General features: G+C 39.3%; 1 pseudogene; it reads right to left on the reverse strand.

Moving 5' to 3' along the window:
• Window positions 1–6,738: 6,738 nt before the first annotated feature.
• LOC127971047 (nucleoporin Nup37-like) lies at window positions 6,739–18,274 on the reverse strand (annotated as a pseudogene).
• Window positions 18,275–19,449: the final 1,175 nt, after the last annotated feature.

Here is a 19,449-nt window from a genome sequence, read left to right on the forward strand (position 1 = left end):
ATAATAATAATAATTATTATTATTATTATTGTTATTATTATTATTATTATTATTATTTTTATTATTATTATTATTATTATTATTTATCGCGTAAACCGCATGTATACAGGAGAAGTGGGTTTCAGTACCTTGGAGAGCAGCTCAGTCTCAATGCCGTATTTTATGTATCATTTACGACCCTAAATAATAAAAAAGATACTAATTTATTTAAATACTTACAATAAAGACTCATGTAGTGCTGATTTTTTTTAGCAAAAATCAGCAATAAAAAGAAAAAAGAAAGAAAAGAAAAGAAAGAGAAAAAAATTATTGGTATTTAGCTTATGTAATTTGTCGCTTTTGGCTGTTATTCGCCAGTGACATGTCTCGTGTCACTGCTTTTATATGGTGTCTGGAGAAGAAAAACTAGTGAGAAAAAACACAAGAGTTTTTTCCTCATTTAGGAAGAGTTGGAGTTTGGTGTCGACACAAAGATTAATTGGATACAATTGTTTTAGATATAGTGGACTATTTTCCCCCAGGATTCGATGAAGACGGAAAGTATAGTGTAGAAAATTGCGTTGAGCGTCAGGAAGCGCAGTCTGATCGAGAACGCGCGGCGAGGCAGAGAGAGCGGCTCGTCATCTCCGGGTCCCTCGCGCCGAGGGGACAGCTCCGTGTATGAGGAGGAGAAGGGCGGTAAAGTCACTCTCAACGTCCTTTTTGCTCTCAAAAAAAAAAAAAAAAAAAAAAAAAAAAAAAAACCTCAGGCTAATTCAAAGCTGGAAAAGTCTTTGAGGTAAGCCTACGTGCTTTCACTTTTACTGCTTTTTCTTCTTTCATTCACAAATTACAGATGTGGTGACATTTTGTTTCAACTTCTGTAACGTGTGATATATATATATACGGTTGTTTTATTGAGTTTGATTGCCGTTCTCGTTGTCTACTATATTTCATTATTTGTATATCAAATGTTTAGAGAAGACTAGGACCGCATGATTCTAAGAGTGTTTTTTTGTGATTAGGCAGGGGGGAGGTCTACAGGACTCTTGTTAGAATAAATTGTATATTCTTGCCTTCGAGATCGCAAATATGATTTTGGTTCAGGTTGGGATATCTGAGCAGAGAAGAGCAGGTACCCGGGAACAAAGAATGAGTCACACAAGTGGTGCAGTTCATTCTAAGCTCAACTTTATTGTACAAGGTGTTACTTTTATAGGGAAATGAAACAATGGGATGTCTGGCAAATATTAGATGAACAAGCATAGCAGACTGCATTGGGTAATATCATGAATTCAAAGTAAAGTTAAAAATGTGTACATCATACTTTCATCACACAATGTTCTTTAACACAAGATGTTCACGTGCACGAGCAGAATCTCACAATGGCCACCTTAAGACCGTCGAAGACATGTCTTACACAACCGTGAACAATCTGGGCATATCTTATGTTTCTTGATTATACTTTCGTAAGTCTGCAGACAGTTTCTAGAAGCCCTAGGCCCGCTGGAGAGTAAATGTTTGTATGGGGAGGACAAGATCTCTCAGCTAGGAGAAGTTTCTGCTTTTCCTTGCCAGTCTAGCGTTCCAGGTGTTCCAGTGTACTCAGTACAATCATACACCGTTTAAAAGCTCCCATGCATTCCCCTGAACCATATGTAGAGTGACACAGACCCATAAAACTACATTGAATTTGACAGATCTTTTTATTGTGAAATATTAATCTTTTGTCTGCTGCCATGTACTACTTGGACATACTGTATTGCCATGCTAGCAGACAAAGAATTTGCTCAGTTTTCACAGGTGTATTTTTGTCCAGAAGTACAAGTTTGATTTATATGCCTCAAAAACAGCTTGAATTTTACAGTTCAAATGAGAAATGTGTGAATTTGGACTGACATTTATAATGCATGCTATTTCAATACAGATTGATCTTATTTAAATCGTCAACTTAGTCATGTAGTGAAATACTGAAAGACATGAAGGAGATTGTACTTGCCTCACTTCGATCACTGGATGAGGATATTGTGAAACTGTTTACAGTGAGTGCATCCTCGTGGAAATATTCTGCTAGAGAATAATTCACTGATAGTGTATTAAAGAAGTCTTTAGTGCCACCTAGTGTTGTTTCATTCATATTACAAAGTAAAAAAAAAAAAACTTCAAAACTTTTGAAACATAAGCAAGAGTTGGGTGTTGTCTCAAATGATCTGCAGAAAACAAGTTTTTTTGTACAAATGATCAGAAAGCCTCATTAGTGACTGCTATTGCTGTTGCTCCACAGGCAATAGTCATCCACAATACAGAAGCCCTTCTCTATTAGATATGATCCCTACACATGTAGGTTCTGGATAAGCTTTCTAAGGTCCAGAATGCTTTAGGGGCAGATGAGGGATGACCTGTAGATCTTACATAAAGCCCTGGAGAGGCTGGGACAGAAATAAACCTGACTGTGAGATACAGTATCATTGATAACAACTATTTATTTAAAGAACGCCTTTCTCTATGAATATGAATATTGCAGATTACATTGCATGAGGTATGGTGCTGAAATGTGTACAGCATATGTGTGTATATGTGGCATTTTATCAGATTCAAATATATAATGAAGAGTTCTGTTTACCAAAATAATAAATATCTTTATTTTAACTACCATTGCATTTTATCTTAAATTGTAGTTTCTAGTGTAGTGTACATGTAATGTTTGAGAGGTCTGCAAGCCTGTTTCTGAATCATGATTTTTAATGCAACATTAAACTACGTAAAGGGAGTTGGGACAAACACCCCACAGTATGCCTGCATGCTGAATTTTGGAGAATTTTTGGTTCCCCAAAGAACCTTTCAGTGAACAGTTCTTAAAATATTTTTTTCTTGGTGTGAAGAACATTAAAAAAATCTAAAGAAACTTTTTCCACTATAAAGAACCTTTTGAATGGAAAGTTAAAATGGTTCTTCGTGGAACCAAAGATGCCAATTAAAAAAAAAAATACATATATATATATATATATATATATATATATATATATATATATATATATATATACACATTTCTCTACACTGTTCTGTCCCAGTCTGGCAAAGGAAAAAGTCAGACACAGACATGGCTGCCATAGAAAGAAGGAGTCTGTGCATTGTGACACTGGTGAGGTTAAGACAGAGACTGTGGTAAATATAAAGAGGTGAGAGAGAAATGCTTTAAACCAACTCTCAAACCTCATGCCACAGTTTTCCAGTTCAGCAGAAATGGATCAAATGCAGATGTTTATGTGGGAAAGACAGTAACTCATAAATGTCTGCAAAATTAATCAGTCAGCATTTCTGTTTCACATATAAACAAGCAATGACAAGAAAAATTAAAATATTTATATTTATAAAAAAATACACAACATATTCATTATTTTATATGTTATCGAGAGGGATTTTCCATTTTGATTCTTTCTGCGGGTTACATCCAGCAGGTGGCCTCAAGTGCCTGTCTTTATGAATGATTCATTGAATCATTTACTTTAACCTATAACCGATTCGTTTGAAACACTGATTCATTCAGAAATCCTGCATGTTTACTCGGAGATGCCAAAGGCTAAATTCATCCGAGGCTTCGATTGGAACTATTTTCGCTGGCAAAGCGAAAAGAGATAAGGTGAGTGGCCCCATTGTGTCTAGTCTAGAGTGAAAAGTTGATACTTAAGTAGTTTTATTATCATTTACTTTAATACTTTTACTTAAGCGTTTTTCTTATGAGCAACTTTAACTTTTAGGCTACTTTTACTGAAATATGATGTTTGGATACTTTATACAAGTTTTGCTGTTGCTGTAATCACCTGTCACCTCGTGGCCATGGGCCAATGTCAGCCATGCTAATATTCGGAATACAGCATTCTTTCTGGTATACTATTGCTTAAATGCATCATAAATGAATCATCTTTCTTGCTTTGGCTCCAGCAGGAAAGGAGACTGTTTAGTGGATTAGCCTAACTTTTAACAGATTTACAGCTTGTGGTTGCATTACAAATGGTGTAGGAACAGCTAGGCAACTCTTCCATTCATATTAAAAGAGTAGGCTACCAGGTGGCAGCATATTCTTCCCTATTGGCCCCAGCACATGCCAAACAATCCTCTAGGTCGAAACCACAAAGTGAGCAACCAGGTCACTCTGTGCTGGATTTCATTGAGTTCAAGGGCAAATGAGGTTCTATCAGCTGGCTGGCTTTTATTGGTCTTGAACATGCTGAAATAATGAATAAGAGAAAGAGCTTGTCAGGCAAATAATGTAACAAATTTGGGAGAGAGGAGAGGAGTAGTCAAAAACCAAATTCAAACACTTAATCGTCTCTCTTATCTCATTTTACACTGCGCTCAAACCAATCCACAAATGCCATGAAAGCCATAGCTTGGATCCGAATCCATCACATTCAAAACAAAAGGGTATTGCCATAACAATATGATCACCACTGATCGGTCCTATGTAATTTACCAACAAATCCCAAACTTATCACATCATCAGAACATAAGCATTGCCTTTTGGTATTCTGGCCATTCAACCAATTGCCCAAACAGAAAATCTTAGCACCACTGCCATGAAGCACTGAGTATAAAATAGAGTTAACCTTTTAGTATTGTTATTTATTTATAGATATGAAAGTCATTAAAACAGATGTGAACTTGCAATCGATTGTAGGGGGATGGGGTTTAAGCATACTAAATTATTGAACTTCACCAGAGATAAGTCTTTTTCACTGAAAGATCTAGTTATAATATTTTGATAAAAGATTACAAGTAAATAAATTTATAAAACAGATAATGCATTTATTTTCTCTTTGTGTTGACTTGAATGTACTGAAATTGCATTTCTTTTTTCCAAATATTTATTGCTATAAGTACTAAAAGAGTCATTATTAAAACTGTGAAAGAACTGGAATCATTAGGAGGAACTGGATCCAGGATTGTTTTAATCTTAACGATTCCCACCAGAGGTATACTGGTCATTCAAGTTCAAGTCTTGGTCCTCAAAAGACTTTTACTTATCCAGGAGAGCCCTCATGAAAATGCATTATCTCCTGGAATCAAAAAGTGCACTGCTTCTTTTGTTCTTTTCACTTTGTCTTAAGCAGTGAATATGATTAGGCCTGTAAGCTGTGCGGAAGCTCTCAACCTGGTTAGAGCTGCTTTGATCATGAAGGTTATTTTTTCAGCCATTAAAACTACTCGCCAACTTTGAAGGCTTAAGGCATTAGGCCTTTGAAGGAAGGATTGCATAGTCTTTCTTCATCATGACAGAGAGCATATGCTGCAAGAAATGCATAAGCGTTTTCTATCACAACACTTCCATCTTTCCCACCAGGCTGACACTGGATGACTGAAATATTAAAAGTAAAACCACCATATCCTTCCTATCTGATGCATATCCTTATCATGAACTGGTACTTTATAAAAGGCATATTCACAGGAGTCTGGCACAGCACCACTACTAAATGTAATCCTGCCACCAGATGGCAGTCTTGGATTAAAATCATGCCCAACCAAATATTGATCATAGAAAATAGATTTCGGGAAGGTCCTTTCAGGAATTTCTCAATGCTCTCTCAGAAAGTCTTTGTATCCTTTGGAATAGTGAAGAGGCTTACATTGATTTCTCTAAGTTATATGCAGTTCATCCAAGACCCAGCCACGTTCAGTGCTACCAAAGCCTCATTTCAGACCACATTGAACTTATTCAAAGCAAGCCAGCAGACCAGTAGCATGTAATGATTGCAGATGGTGGTGTGCTACTGGTCTCCAAGAATCATACAGGCTTGTCTTTCGGGCTTGAAAGAGTGTGGGTTCACGCCCCCCCCCCCTTCTCTATGCACCCATTTCAGTCTCAACTTAACACCCAGGCACAATATGCCCTACTGTTACACATGGAGCGCACGCAAAAGCCTCAGAAATGGCAGGAAATCAGTTTGCTGCACTTCTTGACGTGTTAATATTTCACAACTTTTCGACGCATCCACTCGTCATGTGAAGCCATTCCCGAAAAATGTAACGATTTATAAATTAATTAGTAAACAATCGTTTTTGCATCATGAAATCAACATAAATACAGACAGCATATATGTTGAAACCCAAGAAAAGAAATCTCAACTTATAGCATGTTTTAAACAACTTCTTAAAAAAGTTTTTAGATTGTGAATTATTTATTTGTCATCGGGCCAACTATTCTACCTTTTGGCCTCACACCTTCCTGCCCAAACACAGCACAATTGACCTGAATGGACCCTTGTTCCCCCTTTAGAGAGTCTCCTGTGCTTTTCTTGGAAAAAAACAACATCTCATGCCGTCTTGTGTTCTCCTTGCACTTTAGTTTCCCATGCTTGTCTTCATCTTCAGGGTTCAACTGTTAAAGCACAAATTGCATTGCGTTCGTCTCCCCCACCACACATGCGTCACGGTCAAGCGGAGGAAGTTCCCCTGTAGCGTTAGGAATGGGACTGCAGATTATTATCCTGTTGGAGTCAATGAGACGGTCTATATGAGCACCTGTACAGTTTTTTTTTCTCACACATTTAAGCATCCTGCAATGAAAACTGTCAGCTCCTGCCGTTAGGCGACCTTTGGCTCAACTTTAAGCCAGCTCGGCAGAACACCACACCAAAAACACTGATACAATGCTTCGCAGAAAAGGGAAAAAACTAGGGAGAAAGAGAGTCTTGTTTCCCACAATTGTTAGTCTGCGTTCTAACCCAAGTGACCTATAAAATAAAGACACAGTGGAGTACGTACAGTGACAGCGCATGAAAATACGACTTTATTTATTGAAAAAGGAAAACAGACACACTCTCCAGCTGACTTCAATCCAGGTTACAACTCTGTCATCCAGAAGAACAGCTTTCAGTCCCCACCGATAACACACAGAGGCAGGGTCCTATGCCAGCTTAGAACAGCCTCCACAGATGCAGAACTAGGTTGAATCACAGGCTGCAATGACAGCTTTATACCACGAGACCTGAAGTGATGCAAAATTCGAATCTACGTCAAACACAAACAGCAATGTAATTTTACAAACCTGTGGGTGGCCCAGATGATGCAACAATAACTGACTGTTGATTTGTCCTGGATAGCCTGTGGTAGTGAAAAGATTCTCATTTGCCCTTGACCATCTGTAAGAGAGATCACTAGCATTACAGTCATGGACGCAGTCTTTAGCAAATACTGAATAATCTGATCTTTAGAAAAACATGTAACTCAAATGTCTTGCCTTGTCAACATGGTCTCTTCTCGAGTGGATAACTACAGGAAAAACACATCAGTACCATTTACCGACAGTTTTATTCACTCCACCTTTACGTCATGGTCAACAAAACTGCTTGGTTGAATGTCGTAATGGTGATTTAATGTGGAGGAGTTCATGTATTTTGTCATAAGGTTTAAAGGCTTGATTCTCTACGAAGCAGATGTGTTTTGCACATTATGGACACATTCTTGATTCTCTGAAAGATAAACTAAATTAAGTGGAACAGGGGAGATGGTATACAGTGTGCCTGGGTCATGTTGACCACACAACAGTTCTGCTTTAAAAGCACCTCACTGAAAAAATATAACACACCACGAGCAATGATTTTGACCACCGGGATAAGGATGTGTTTACCTGGGGCTGGTAATGTCCCAGGTCATCCAATCGTTGGCCACCACAGCTCCAGTTTTAATAGTGTTTGTAAGACACCAGTCAGATGAGATGAGCGGCACCTGCCCGCTGTCCAGAGACAGAATGACATGTTGTGTAATAGGTCATAGAACTGTAAAGTGCCTTTTCTTTTCCGTCACCATCAACTGTACAAAATAGTATAAACTAATATATCCCATTGAAAGTTCACATCAAAATCTACATCCTATATGACCATTAGTTCTGTCAGACTTTTGTTACTAACCTTACAGATGTCCAAAGGGTGCCAACAGATTACACTGGGGGAACACAGTCGGAATGAAATGGTTTCATTACCATCAAGGTACCACACTCTTTAAGAAGGAGAGAAACAATATAATCTTCAGGGAAATTCAATACAAAATGCAGACATTAAACGGATAGTTCTCCCAAAAATGAAAATTATGTCATTGATAACTCACCCTCATGTCGTTCGAAACCAGTGAGACCTCCGTTTATCTTCGGAACACAGTTTAAGATATTTTAGATTTAGTCCGAGGGCTCTCAGTCCCTCCATTGAAGCTGTGTGTACGGTATACTGTCCATGTCCAGAAAGGTAAGAAAAACATCATCAAAGTAGTCCATGTGACATCAGAGGGTCCGTTATAATTTTTTGAAGCATCGAAAATACATTTTTGGTCAAATAATAGCAAAAACTACAACTTTATTCAGCATTGTCTTCTCTTCTGTGTCACGTTCACGAGTCAAGAACCGGTTGCATCGGTTTTCGGATTACCAGTAGTTCTTTCGGACAGTTCGATTCAATAAACCGGTTGACGAAAATGGTTCTCCGGTTCTTTTGCGCTCAACGTAATGGCGTCATTGGCGATGATTGCCCTTCATTCAAGTTTTTGGTTTACCCGCACTCATAACACTAGCACAGAATCAGTTCAGAATCAATCACCAAAAGAATCAGTTCAGTTCAGACGCTCTGTGTGTCATGCACAGTATCATCGGCTCCTCGGTTCTCGAATTGGACACGTCTGACAAAAACGGTTCTTCACTCGTGAACGAGTCAGTCTATTGTTCGTTATCTGGCTCGGCTCGGTGTTCATCTTCAGTTCTCTCTTCACAGCAGTTCAGTCAGAGTACTGTTTGAGTACATGAATTACTCTGGGATATTGGTTTGTTTGAACTCAGAGGGAGTGTCAACCACATTAAAAAAGTTAACAGCTTAAGTCATTTGTGGATTAATGCGTATTGGAGACCTGAACCGTTTAAAACGATTCAGTTCGATTTGGTGAACTGGTTCAAAAAGATCCGGTTACATCGAGTGATTCGTTTGCGAACCGGATATCACTAAACTGCTTTGTTTTGAACTCTCTCTCTAACAGACACGGAAGAGAAAACAATGCTGAATAAATTAATAGATTTTGATATTTTTGGACCAAAATATATTTTTGATGCTTCAAAAAATTCTAACTGACCCTGTGATGTCACATGGACTACTTTGATGATGTTTTTCTTACCTTTCTGGACATGGACAGTATACCATACACACAGTTTCAATGGAGGGACTGAGAGCTCTCAGACTAAATCTAAAATATCTTAAACTGTGTTCCGAAGATAAAACGAGGTTTCGAGGGTTTGGAACGACATGAGGGTGAGTTATCAATGACATAATTTTGAATTTTGGGTGAACTATCCCTTTAAGCCTGAGGACAGCTGTAATACGTTCACCACAACATCTATCCTGCATTGGCCAAAAGATTGATACTTTGATCAAAACATTGGGTAGGTTAATTGTACCAGATAAACAGGGAGAAAATCTCTGAAGCTACTAGGGATTGAATCAAGATGTTCACTTTTAACTGTGGGGATGTTCTTTATCTCATGTTTCCTGTGTTAAGAAATTCACAATTTAATCCAAATTACAACTTGTGCAATAAACTTGGAGGTCATGGTGACAAAGCAAATAGGCCAGCAACAGGAAAAAAATAATGAGGCCATGAATGGGTTATTACATCACCCCTGTCCCCATGTGTTCTTACCCTTTAACACACACACACCACACACAGAGATGAAGTCTGGGAGTAAAAATCAAATTAAATGTTTGCTAAAAGAAGCACTTTCAGGAACTTGGCACTAATCAAAAGCAGGATAATCATAATAAGAACTCAATTAGACATTCAGAGGAAAGTAGGATTACTAAAAATAACTTCTTGTGGATGAAAAACCATAAACCACTCACCTAAAATAAAACAACAGGATGTCAGGACACTACAGAGTTTTAAATACAATTTAAATGGATAAAGATTTCAGGCTTGCACTGTCACCTCACAGCAAGAAGGCCCCTGGTTCGAGTACTGGCTGAACCAAGAGGACGCCTTTCTGTATGGAGTTTGCATTTCATTTCTGGGTGCTCCGGTTTCATCCACAATCCAAAAACATGACGCATAGGTGAATTGGACAAAGTAAATTTGCCGTAGTGAGTGAGGTTGTGTGTGTAAATGGGTGAGTGAGTGTGTCCCAGCACTGGGGTTGCACGAGGTTGTGGCAGGAAGGGCATCCGACATAAAATGTGCCAAATCAGCTGAGCGGATCAGACGAAAGAGAGAGAGAGAAAGATACAGATTTCAAGCTATAGATGGGAAGACAATGGTGATACACTAGCATTGAGGACACTCAATGCTGGTGAACAGAACAGTATGTGTTCCTTGGAAATCAAAGCTTGTGACCTTGGAGTTTCTAGCACCATGCTTTACCAGATGAACTACGGGAACCCTTGCCTGCAGCTAACTGTCACGGTGAAGGAATTTCCCTTGCTGTAATTTTGAATGATGAAACGCTCTCTCTCTCTCTCTCTCTCTCTAATATATATATATATATATATATATATATATATATATATATATATATATATATATATATATATATATATATATATATATATATAGATTAGATTAACAGGAAGTCAAATATATATATATATATATATATATATATATATATATATATATATATATATATATATATCAAATCTGTGTGTGTGTGTGCGCGCACTTCAGTGTAACAAGGTCATATTCAGAAACCCCCCCAAAATTTGAACATTTAAACAGGAAGTCAAATAAACAGAATAGAATGTCCAAATAAGGGTCCACATAACAGAATATAAACCTGACAATAGGATTGTTGGGGTATTGTTAGCCTATATGTATAACAGTTGATTCTGATCATCAAATCTGACTGGACAAGAGACTTTTGGCTGATATTTCACCTGCGCATTCTAGGCAGTCTCTCAATCAGTGCAGTTACATTGTTGCACCACACAGTGGTGGCAAGGGACTGTCTTTTAGTGAGTCTTTAAACCGTTCATTCAACTGTACACATTCAAAAATGCAGATTTATTCAAAGAGAGATGTAATGAAACATGCTGTTAAAATCATTTTAACTTTGGGCGCCACTTAAGAAGACTCAGCTGACTAGCAATGCGTTGATGAAAAAACAGAGATCTGGCTTTCCTTGAATATGACAAGCTATATTCACAAATATATAGGACTCTGCCTGAAGGACAGACGCAGGTAATCACACACCCTCAAGTCGATCTCTCTTTTATTTTTTCTGTCTGTTTAGGCTTGTAAGTGCAAATCTATGAAGCTTCTATACAAATCAGCATAGTAAACAGCATGGCTAACTTAATTAATATTTATGGCATAACCTTAGAAAAAAGGATAAATATCGTGGTTGCTGTGTTTCTTGCATTTGGTTGGCTCTTCAAAATTGTGCAATTGCGATTTCGCGGTTATCACGACATCCCTGCAGCTGACCTGGAGTTCAACTGAGAAGCAAGACTGCCAATACCTCCCAGCCATTTCTTCTCAGGAACACACTCAAATCTGGCCTCAAGGAAGTTTGTGAAGGCACATTAGGGCAAGTACAGATACAGCAAGAGGCCTGCAAGCAGATGCAATAAATCATTTGGACAAATCAGATTCTGGATGGTTTCACTGGAGATCAGATCTTGGGTTTACCACATCACAGAGGCCCGAGTGAAGAGAACCACAAGTTCTCTCAAATGAGTTGAAACTGTGGAGGTTTTCTGGGAAAGTGTGGGAGAAGAGAAGGGGGGGGGGGAAGAATCCCTCCATTAATAAGAAAGACGCACAACCGCTTGGTTGATGAGGTCATTGAGAAGTCTTCATCAAATGATTGCCAAAAGCTCTCCAAGGCCTGTGTGAATGTAAACCATCCAGTTGGGTAGATTAATATCTGCAGCTGGGCGGTACTTGGAGGACATGCCCCATGCTCAACAGCTCCCAGACGAGGGTCTTTGTAAGACCTAAGCCTTGCCCAACAGTTGCCAGAAACTCCTGAACTGTCTGCTCTTGTCTGGGGCATCTCTGCTCTGATCAAGCTTCTTTGCTGAGCATGAGTGAGGTTTCAGACCACACCACAAAAACATGGTTAAAACCCCTTTACTTAGAACCCCTTGCCAAGCAAGAGTTCAATTGCACGCAAAACCAAAACCACCAGTCTTGACAACCACCAGGGTATTCAAGAGGGCGAAAAGTTAGCTCTCTACAGTCCTGACAAAGCCAAATGAGGATTAGGACACTAAGCACACAAACACAGTGGGAACCATCACAGACGATGTGCTACTGCTATTGCATAAGGCTCTTCAATGACTGACACCGCATTATTGAATAGCATGCGGCAGCCATGTACAATATGAGTTAAAAGAGAGGGAAGTGTTTGAAGTCACGAAAGACCTAAGAGAGAAAACAAGGGGAGGGTCTGTCTGGCTTGTCTGTGTTTTCCTACACTGCACAACCGGGAAGCTGACCTGAGCATGCAATGTGATTTTTCAGATGGGGCAGGGGCGAGAAATGCTGAGATTGAGTTAAGAACTGTTGAAACAAACATCTATGGTGGCGACCGGGTCAGGAGCTAATTTCTTGACAGAGATGGTGTGAATAACTGTTCTGACCTGACCTGTTTAAACCAATAGTGCTAGCGGTGGTGTTTACATTCAGGTGCTCTCAGCAGCCAAAATGACACTTTTTTTGTGGTCTAGTGTAATTTATCAATCATGAAGAGAATAAAACGTTTCAAACCTCACACAGAAACAGATGTGAGGCAGGCGAAACCAACCCGAAAAACAGCTATCGTCACCCGACTCACTTTACAAGACATAATGGCTCGGTTTTAAAACCTAGTGAGCTGGTTCATAGTAGTAGTATAAGAGTACATATTACTACCTTTTAGGTTCATATTCTAAGGCACTAATATGCACCCTTTAGGGATAAAGAAGGTACTAAGGTGTCCCTTTGAGGGTGCTGCCCCAGTGACAAGTAGTGTATCTCTAAAGGTACAATTTTTACTGTATGTAGAAAACCTTTTTTAAGGCATTGCAATTACTAGTGCTATTTGTTTATCAGATGGAGTTGTTACGTATGTTTCAGTAACTTATGTTGTGTTCTCTTATGGGTCAGCCCCTTTTCTATCCTACATAACTGTTGGCCGAAAAATAAAGGAGAGAAAAAAAGACAACTGTCCGTGTACATTTCATCCTCAGAAACTGCAGGTATGCCTCATTCTCCTTGTATGAACTCTTGTCAACTCAGCATTTCCTTGTGTGACCTGCACTCCCTACATTAATCTGTAGGTGGCACTGAGGCCTGTAACACTACTACAGCAAAACCCTGCTCTGATCTTCAAAGGAAATAGGTTGCACTCTTTCTCCGGCACACACACACACACCGAATTACGTAACACTGGAGGAGATCTGAAACTGTTTGAAATCAAGGCGATTCTGTGATTGAGGTGGTTGATCAAACCCTCAGTGGCGATATCTTAAAAGGCAGGCAACCCTGCTGAAAAGAACAGCATGAATTTCAACTGGCCTGCTAACAGAGGCTGCATGTTAAGAAGTCTAGTATAGGGGCACAACCATACACGCATCCCCTGCTGCGGACCAACATCCTTAACATATGCTGCTGACCAGAACAGGTGGTCTTTTAAACAGGGAAGGTGTGTCACGCATGCATAAACTGTGCATCCAGCTGTGATCCGTGTTTGTATCAAAAGCTCAGTTTGTGTGGCCTGACTGGAAGAGGTTCACCCTCTTTCTTTAACACTAACCTGATCTTTCTCTTGTTCCACCTCGCTGTTCCTCCTGCGTCCCATATTTTCTCAACGTGACAGAATTTAAATCTTTCTGCAGATGGAGCGCTCTACTGTTTTCTCTGGCTCCACAGGAGAGGGAGACTGAGGCTTATGGCGGATGTTTCCTGCTTCAATCCCTGCAGTGGCCCCTCTGCTCTCCCACCCAACAAACTATCTCTGACACAGAATCCACTGACCAAAGCTACATATATCAACTATCTGTATCTAAATTCTGATGGGCATGTGTAAACTATGGTTTTGGCGGGCACTCTGGGTTTCATTTGGCTGTATTCCTCATGAGCACGACCACAGCGAGACACCAAATCTCAAATCATGAAATCAAATCTCTCATTTGAGCTGGCAGTTCAGGATTAGTAATATATGGTAACTGCAGTGGTTTGCACCTTACTGTGCTGTCAGGTCGCCCATGATTTATTCATAAGAGATGGTTATTACTTAATAAAAATAATAGGCTGCTTCAGGGCCAGTATTAGGGGTATTAAGGATGACAAAAGGTGTTTCAGCACATCCAGGTTCCAGCAGAGAAGAAGCCCATTATTGCAGCAGCTGCAAACTGAAACTCTCCCCTGACTATGATAAAGATCTGCGATTCCTCCTTTAATCCCAGCCTTAGGTTTCACCAACATCAATAAAAAACACTGGCATTAGGTCACATGCTGACAACTGGAGAGGTGCGCACAAAGAAATGCACTGGATTAAAAGCAGAATCTAGTGCAAATGTGGCATTATGTGAAAGATGAAGGTCAATATCAAGGCAATGAATGGCACAGAAAAGGACCTGCACCTGATCATGTTGAGAAAACATGGTTACACTATCCGAATTTTGAGAAGTGTATCATAAAACTGTCATGGCATGGTCTGCATAAAGGATCCAATTGCTGAATTTTGGATGTCTGTAAGGAAAACTACTGTCTTGGTCCTCATCCACCTTGAAGCCATTAGGGTTTGCAAGATGGGAAGAGAAAGGCCGGGACATTGAGTTGTGGCAGGCCACAGCACTGCAACATCCAGGTGTGTCAGTTACACGGTTCTGACGCAAAAGGGAAGACCCGAGACTCCAGGAGTGCTCTCTTACATTACCTCTGATGGCCAGGAAACCGCACTTACCTCAGTGGCTGATTGGTGGAGCCACAGTCGAGAAGCTCGTTAACTGTGGCCGTGGAGAGGAAAAGCCAAGGCTTCTGATTGGATTTCCACATTTAACCAATTACTTAGAAAAACTCTGCGAGCAAGTGGCGGTTGACGCAGAGCAACGGCGAACCGTGTTGTGTTTAGTGTCGGGTTTCCGTGTGGAAATTTGGTCAAGACTTTATGCATCATTAACAGAGAACAGAACACACACACATATATTTCACTTTCTCACACTCGGACTGCAGTGCAACTAACCTGCAAGTGTGGTCATCTGACAGAGGCTATTTGCTTTCCTTATGCAGGCTCAAACACTAGATAATTGATGTAGTTAGTGTGACCTAGGCTAGGCAACTCAAGAAATCCAAGTTGCAAGTCAAGTCAGCTAAGGACAAAAATAGATGTTATTATACAGATGTTCCCAATATTTTTTAACCTTTTTAAAGTGATGATGCTAATAGACAGTCCGATCAAACATCATTTTAATTGATTCAGACCTTTTAAACTGATTCACAAATTTTCCTCCATTGCCATTTTTGAACAGCCAATTAAAAGCACATTAAAGGTGACCTATTATGCCCCCTTCTATAATATGTAATATAAGTCTCATATGTCCCCAGAATGTGTCTGGGAAGTTTCAGCTCAAAATATCCAACAGATAATTTATTATAGCATTTTGAAAATGCCTATTTTGAGAGGAAGCAGAAAAAACACGTTTTAAAAAACGTTTTAGTGCATGTATCTTTAAATGCAAATGAGCTGCTGCTCCCCGCCCACTTTTCCAGAATATGGCTGTGTGAAAACAGAATGGTGTGCAGTGGGTGGAAACGTGCAGAGGGCCTGGAGGTGTTATTATATTAAGATCCCTTTGCCACATCGCAAAATGAGCGAAATCTGACACGTTCGTTTTTTTAAGACGCTAGGCTTATCAAAACAAAGTTACTAGGTTAATCTTTTTTACGTTTCCCGGGTTGGTAGATGCAGCGGGACCCTGATTACAGCGTCGATTTTCAGATCATTTTGATATTTACACATTGCTTAATTTTATATCACCAGCAAATATTTTGTGAGTATACCGGAGAAGAGACAGCTACCTTTGCATCACAATTGTTTTGAAGATCAGATTTCCACAGCCTGATTTTTCTGTTAGCTGCTGCAGTGCAAAACCTGAAAAGAGCAAAAAAAAAAAAAAAAAAGTGAAAAAATTAAATAAAATGCATTTAGTCACCATCATATGGAGCCAGAAGAATCTCAATAAAGATAAATGCACACACTACATTCACATATGCACACACAGGATCCATACATGCACACACATAATTCATAAATACACACACAGGATACACAAATGCACACAAAATTCACAAATGCACACACAAAATTTAAAAAGCACAGAAGATTCACAAATGCATACAAAATTCAGAAATGCACACAAAATTCAGAAATACACACACAATTCAGAAATGCAAACAACATTTACAAATGCACTCAAGATTCACAAATGCACAGGACAAGATTCAGAAATGTATTTCTGATGCACACACACATATATCTTGATTTACAAACTGCTTGCGGTCTGTGAACTTCACTGCATTTGTGTGTGAATTTTGAGACTCCCTTGACTTGACTCAACACACAAATGCCTTTTTTTAAAGAGGGAATGATCTGCAACCAATCAGATATCTCCCTTGTTTTAGCCAATCACAAGAATGCACCCCACGTGGGGATTGTTTACTTATAAGCCAATCAGCGAACAACTCACTTTCCTCAGCGAACGACTCACTTACCTCACACAGCCGGCGACTCACTTTGCGCAGCCAGCGACCCACTTTGCGCAGCGAACGACTCACTTTCCTCACGAGTCACGCAGCGAACGACTCACTTTCCTCAGGAGTCACGCAGCGAACGACTCACTTTCCTCAGCGAACGATTCACTTTCCTCAGGAGTCACGCAGCGAACGACTCACTTTCCTCACCCAGCGAGCGACTCACTTTCCTCAGCGAACGATTCCTCAAGCAGCGAAGTTGAGCGAACGATTCACTTTCCTCACGCAGCGATCAACTCACTTTCCTAAGCGAACGACAGCCGCAGACCCACTTTTCGAAGCCAGAGAGCCACTTTCCTCTCGCAGCGGGAGACTTACTTTCATTAAAATATTTAAATAAAATGAAATAATTGCCTATTGCAAATTTATGAATCCATGGTTAACTTTTTTTTCTGCAGTCACTGGGCTATATGTATTGAGACATTTTTTAATTTATATTTTGTAAAAAATAATAAAAAATAAACCTGAATTGTAATCTAAACATCTGTATTTTCATACAATTTAATACAATTGCTGTGTGAACACTTTCATGTGATTGGCTTATAAGTAAACAATCCCCCCACATGGGGTGCATTCTTGTGATTGGCTAAAAGAAGGCAGATATCTGATTGGTTGCTGATCATTCCCTGTTTAAAAAAAAAGCATTTGTGTGTTGAGCCAAGTCAGGGGAGTCTCAAAATTCACACACAAATACAGTGAAGTTCACAGACCGCAAGCAGTTTGTAAATCAAGATATATGTGTGTGTGCATCAGAAATACATTTCTGAATCTTGTCCTGTGCATTTGTGAATCTTGTTCTGTGCATTTGTGAATCTTGAGTGCATTTGTAAAGGTTGTTTGCATTTCTGAATTGTGTGTGTATTTCTGATTTTTGTGTGCATTTCTGAATTTTGTATGCATTTGTGAATCTTCTGTGCTTTTTAAATTTTGTGTGTGCATTTGTGAATTTTGTGTGCATTTGTGTATCCTGTGTGTGTATTTATGAATCATGTGTGTGCATCTATGAATCCTGTGTGTGCATATGTGACTGTAGTGTGTGCATTTATCTTTATTGAGACTCTTCTGGCTCCATACCATCATGCCAACAAACGTTAAACACGAACAACCAGTCAGAATTTCACGCCATTTTCACACACATTTGTCTGATCAAAATCCAACCAGCCTCATAAAACAGCTGTGCCACTAATCAGCAGCAGCAATTATTCACACAATTACACTAACCTCACCTCTGACAAGAAAAACACTTTTAGTTAGAGAGTCGCACGCACATTTTTATGTTACCATACCACACACAGACACAAAATCGTCTTCCATCTTATAACAAAACAAAACAAAACAAAAAAATCACAAAAGTTCTTGCCACAAAAGGTCCAATTACCACCACATAGTTCTATCAGCATGTTCATGTTGTCTTTGGCTAGATTGTTGCGCGGATGGCGTAACATCACAACAGTCCCAATGATTTACATGCCAGCAGTACCAGCAGGCAACGTGTCAACCTGTCAATAACCTCTGACTTCATGTCAACCCACATGCCCAGGAATCTTTAATAAGATCTCAAATACTCTGTTCCCAAAAGGTACACCTACAGTGAAGAAGAAATAAACCCAAATTAAGGGCAGCACACACAGTTGAGCACGCTACACCTTCACTCCATGACCACAGCATGGCCAGGAAATAACTCTGCCCTTCCCATGCTGCTAAACCTACAGGAAACTTCCCTACGGGCAGCAGAACCCTCCCAAGTTCACAGCTTAATGAAGAACATGTCAGACTGACAACATCTTATTAGACTTTTGATACAAACCAGACCCAACTACAGCAGTGACAGACACTTTCCACTTCTTGACATGAACATACAAATCTTGGTAATGAATCGATCCCTGGAAAATGGGTCTCTCAGTGATAAAAACATGTTCTGAGAAAGCACATTTGTTTGAATAGAAATGGGTATGTTTGTACGTGTGTGGTAAAATATCTCAACTTTCAAATATCCCAATTGACTCAGACATCAATTAGGAAGGGAAATTCAATAGTGCAATATGGGGAAAAAAGCATATTTATCTAACATTTAAAAGAATATCACAATTTGTGTGGTGAAATAAATCACTTATCATATACTGTGTCTGAGCATTTAATGAAGAGTAGGAACCCGGTCTTAGATGAAGAACTGTACAGCGCCGTCTGGCATCAAGACCTGTGTTCCTTCCATGCATCATCATAATTCCACATCTTCTGTTACACACATAAAGTCACATCATAATCAATCAGTTTTATATGGTTACTCCCCTGCATTTAAAAGCAGAACATGCTAAAAGCAGTATTAACGGAGGGAGTTTGCCCAGATGTGTTTCAGGGCTCCATGAGACAGGACGAACTTCATGCAAGAACACTTGCAAATTGGTCAATTCTACATCATCAAACTCTGTTTTCCTCCTGCACAAAAACAAATCACTAGACTGGGGGCTTAAGAGTCCTTTTAAGAGTTTATTTCAAACGTCTAATAAAAAATTATGAAATTTACACTTGATGTACACTTAAAATATACAACTATATATATATATATATATATATATATATATATAACTAATTTTATATGGTGTTCAATAGGAAACAATTCTTTTAGGACCCCGAAGTGTTCTTGTATGGCTGACAAGACAAACCTTGGACCACTTCTGAATGAATTTAAAGTGTATACTGCACAGTACC

Source organism: Carassius gibelio, chromosome A4, assembly GCF_023724105.1.
Source record: "Carassius gibelio isolate Cgi1373 ecotype wild population from Czech Republic chromosome A4, carGib1.2-hapl.c, whole genome shotgun sequence".
Lineage (NCBI taxonomy): Eukaryota > Metazoa > Chordata > Actinopteri > Cypriniformes > Cyprinidae > Carassius > Carassius gibelio.